This window comes from Gymnoscopelus braueri (assembly GCF_963280865.1).
Source record: "Gymnoscopelus braueri genome assembly, chromosome: 2".
Lineage (NCBI taxonomy): Eukaryota > Metazoa > Chordata > Actinopteri > Myctophiformes > Myctophidae > Gymnoscopelus > Gymnoscopelus braueri.
The window spans coordinates 61,014,582-61,019,581 of NC_137604.1; the positions used below are offsets into that span (position 1 = coordinate 61,014,582).

General features: G+C 39.9%; 1 protein-coding gene across 1 annotated transcript in view; it reads right to left on the bottom strand.

Moving 5' to 3' along the window:
* tenm3 (teneurin transmembrane protein 3) overlaps positions 1 to 5,000 on the bottom strand; it is a 458,716-nt gene that overhangs the window by 453,447 nt on the left and 269 nt on the right. The window contains exon 1 of the mRNA XM_080444084.1: positions 4,868 to 5,000. This exon is cut by the window's right edge and continues 269 nt beyond it. The gene's annotated coding sequence lies outside the window, so the exon portion shown is untranslated. The remainder of the gene's footprint in view (positions 1 to 4,867) is intronic.

Here is a 5,000-nt window from a genome sequence, read left to right on the forward strand (position 1 = left end):
CACTCCTGAGAGCGTACACATGGAACCAAATGCACCCGTCAGGGTGCATTTGGTTCCATTTGTATGCTCTCAGAGTGTGCATTTTTGGTTCCATTTGTGTGCTCTCAGAGAGTGCATTTTTGGTTCCATTTGTACACTCTCAGAGGGTGCATTTTTGGTTCCATTTGTACGCTCTCAGAGTTAAAGTAACACTGAGGATTATATAGAAGCATAATATTGCTATAATGCTACAACAATAGCATTATTATACGATTCTTAGGCGACATATGGGACCTTCGCAACAAACATTGCCGTTTCACTGTGTTTTCTGTCACCTAAATACAGCCTAAAGACTTCAGTATATCCTAGAGTACAGGTCCGATTATATCCTTCCCTATAGCCATTATGTACACTCCTGCATAATGATGCTGACGTTCTTAACATCATATAGCCTAGTACCATTAATGACTCTAAAACGTCTTTCTGTTGGAATAAAAACCTTCTTCAACATTCGAACTGTGTTCATATGGCTAAAAACGAAAAACACACACAAATAAAAATAACGCATTTTGCTCAATTGTGCAGTTCCATTACCCCCGACTTCTGTACCAAACCACTGTAGGCTACTGGGACACATTCTGTATATACAATATGTACGTATATCTTATTATTATAATTTGACCTGTTTCTATCCTGCCTTTCTCTTTTCTCTCCTGTTCTCACTCTGTCTCTATCCTCCAACTCCCTTCTCACGAAAAAAAAGAGACAATAACACTACAAAATAAGCACGTACAAAAAATATATATATATTTCACCCACTTTCACCCACTTTCTTTACCCCTGTAAATCTGTGAGGTGACAATAAAGATGATTGTGATCCTGGACCGGACGGTTGGCGTAACCGTCATGGGCACCTGGTGCTGGTAATCCAGCCTGACAACGTGTCGCCGGTTAGACTCCCAATCCCGACGACCTTTGCTGCGTGTAACCCCCCCCCCCCCCTCCCATCTCTCTCCCCCCATTTCCTGTCAGCCTTTCCTCAATAAAGACAAAAAGCCAAGAAAATATGAAAAAAAGAAAATATGATTGTGATCCTGATGATTATGTCTTTCCATACGCAGGCTGTAATTGGGTTCACTTTGTTGTGAATGAATGTAGTACATCTGACTGTCATGTCCCAGTGTCAGTGAGAGATTAAGGACGCTACAGTCACCAACACTGATTCTATATTAACTACTTTAACCCGCAATAGGCCTAGACACTTCCTTGTAGGTCAAACAGCTGAAATAGCAGAATGCTCGCTTATATGTTTTTGCCCAATGTTCCTTGAACAGGAATGCTATATAGGACATTGGTCCGGGGACCCCCAGTTTTTTTTTTTTTTTTAGGGGGGGGGGGGGCGTTGATCATATTTTATATGTTATAATATACTGCTTAATATACTGCTTATCTACAAGCTCATAGCGTGGCACAGAGCCACGCTATGAGCTTGTAGATCTGCCAATTATAAATGTAGATCTGCTATTTATAAACAATGAAAATTTGTGCAAATCTTTGAATATATACTGTATATATTTTTAAAGCGAACATTGAGACACTTTTTGAGATGGGGGTGTCTGCAGCCAAATACATATTTTGGGGGGTCCTTGACATGAAAAGGTTTGAGAACCACTAGTGGTCATGCAGCTCTAATCCCTCTCGACAAAATACAACACAATTCCAAACATTACTAATACCGGGTCAAAGGCCAAAACCATTTCAGCCTGAGGGTCCAGGCAATAAGTAAAAAATCCAAGGAGGACCTGCAGTGACACATGTTTGGAGTGTTTTAAAGTGGCTGCATGTCTCCATAGTGTCATCTTTTACGCCAAACATGAGCAACTGGCGGCCCGGGGGGCCACATGCGGACCCCACCTTCACTTAATGCGGCCCGCAGGTTAATAACGGAATACTGATATATTATTGATTTCAGCTGTTTACAATTCCAAACAATTGCAAACATGACGTAGCCTGGCATGGCCAGACTAATATCACTGCGTAGATATTAATCACTGCGTAGATATTAGTCAGGGATCTCTGTGTGGAACCTGCATTTCCGAGGGGCAATTAAAAAAAATGCCTCTGGTGAAAAACCCGCCCCGTATTCGCATACTGGGCTCTGATTGGTCCCTCACAACTTCAGAGGGAGAGAAATCCAATCTCTATTGAGAGGGGCCAGACCTAATCTGCCAAGGGGCAATTATTTTTTTTGCAATGGCAGATTTGTCTGGAACCAGGCTAAACATGACCCGCTTTAATTACTTCAGTCTATATTAGTAGCTTCATGACTAGTATCAAAATTCATCTTTTTATGTCCAATGTATTTGTATTTAAGTTCATAAAGTTAACATAAGTAGAACTAAATGCATTTGAAATTAAATAAACATGTTACTTTTCAGGATTCCAATTCAAAAATAGTAACAATAAAATCTGGATTCCAATAAAAAAATAGCAAAAATATCAGATCTACAAGCTCAAAATGCGTCGTCTATTTTTGCTATTTTTGTGTGACAGAATGGCGAAATAAGTTAAAAACAGGAGAGACAGTATACTGTATGCAACTGGCCCTCTGGAGTGAGTGTGGAAATATAGTGGCCCTCTCCATCATCAAGTTGCCCACCGCTGTTTTAAGCGTATTCTGTGCGTAATACCTGGGTGATGGAAATTATGATTACAGTATAATATAATTAGCTTAGTAATGATAATTTCCTCAAGAAGTCTAATACACTCCTAGATCAGTGGTTCTCAACCAGTGGTCAGGGGACCACCAGTGGTCCTTGACGGGGTTCCAGGGGGTCCCCAGCAAAAGGTGTTAATACATTTCACCCCTTTATCCATATTGCATACATTGGCCACTAAAAATAGCAGATATACAAGCTCACAGCGCGCCACTTCGTGCCGCGTCGTGAGCTTGTAGATCTGCTATTTTTGAACATTTTCGAAAAGTCATGAAAGTGTTTGAAGAATTTGGATATTTTTTTTTACACATACAGTATCTTCTCTTCTGGGGGTCCCTGGCACAAAACATTTTGAGATGGGAGTCCGTGGCCAAATGTACATCAAATTAGGGGTCCTTGGCATGAAAAAGGTTGCAAACCCCTGTCCTAGATTATATGAGATTCGGGGGAGGTAAAAAAAAAAGAAGAAAAAAAGAGATATGGAGAGAAAACGATTGGTCGAAATTGCAACCAATTCTTGCTTCTGAAATCATTCAGATTATATTCCAAGGTTACAATCGCTCACTGTAGTTCAGTGGTTCTCAACCAGTGGTCCGGGGACCACCAGTGGTCCTTGGGGGGTACCAGGGGGTCCCCAGCAAAATTTGTTACAATCATTTTAAGCACTTAGTTTGGCTATTCAAAAATAGCAGATATACAAGCTCATAGCGCGGTACCGTGTATATCTGCTATTTTTGAAAAGTCGTGAAAATGTGTGCAAATCTTTGAATATATATATTATTTTCTTAAAGCAAATTTTGTATTCAGATCTTTGCTTCTGGGGGTCCCTGGCACAAAACATTTTGAAACAAAACAAATCAATTTAGGGGTCCTTGGCATGAAAAAGGTCGAAAAACCACTGCTGTAGTTGAACTTGAGACTTTATGCAACATCTCTCTCTCTCACACACACACACACACACGCACGCACGCACACACACACACACACACACACACACACACACACACACACACACACACACGTACAGTACAGAGTACAGTACAGCCTACAGCGCTTGTTCTGTCTCAGACTCCACATTAACCCCATCAGAAGGAGCGTGTAACACTAACACATCAGCCAGCGTAATAAGAACATAAACCAGAGACATGTTGCTTCTTCTGAAATCTAATCACATCAGCCTGATGTTGAATGCATTTAAACCCTGTTTGACTTGTAAATGTAAGGCTCTGGTAACCGTCCTAAGACATGGGGAATACACTATAACACTGTCACTGAGGATAGATAGGCTACCTGTCCTGGAGAAGACACGACACAACACTGTCATTGAGGAGAAACTGGACTTGATTAATGAGTGTTTTTTTTTATTATTATTTTTCTAATATTGTTAACCTTCAAAACACGCTTTTGGACGCTATAGTTCTGATGCAAAGAAAAGTCTCCATTTGTATCGAGTTTAACCATCATTATTACATAGTAATATCATTTATACATTATTAAATTATTATTACATAGTAATATCATTACTATTACATGGTAATAACACCAGTGTTCTTATTCTCACTCCACAATGTAACCACATGTAGCCAAATGGACGCATAAGGGTCCATTTGGCTACATTTGGTTACATTTTCGGAGTTGTAAATCTATTCAGAGCGAAATTTGATAATTCTATAAAATTTTGTATTTTTGAATACTTTTTAAACCGTTTCTCACGCGTCTACGAAGCGCCTGGAATGAGAATCGAACACGTTTCGCCCAGAAAGCCCAATAACCTACATACTGTAACTGTACCATGTATTCTATTGTGCGCTTGTCTGACTGGAATAAAACAAGAATTGCATTTAGATTATAACAGTGGTTCTCAACCAGTGGTCCGGGGACCACCAGTGGTCCTTGGGGGAGCGTACCAACCAGGGGGTCCCCAGCGAAATTAGTTAACATAGCGTCACAATCATTTTAACCACTTAGCTTTGGGCTATTTTCTTTAAAGAGAATCGTGGAAATAATGTGCAAATCTTTGAATATATATATATATTTAGTTTTAAGCACATTTTTAATTCAAATCTTTGCCTCTGGTACAAAAGATTTTTCAGATGGGGGTCCGCGGCCAAATGTATATACATTTATGGGTTGAAAACCACTGTTAAAAGCTATAATAACAATAATTCTACCTTAAACAACACGGTGTGTCAGTAGTGTCCTACCCGTCCATGATCGCATCGTAGCAGGTCTTTCTTTTTAATTCCATGTGGTTTTTATCTCTCTGTCTTTTCACACAGAGAACAGAACCTTTAGTCCAGGTTT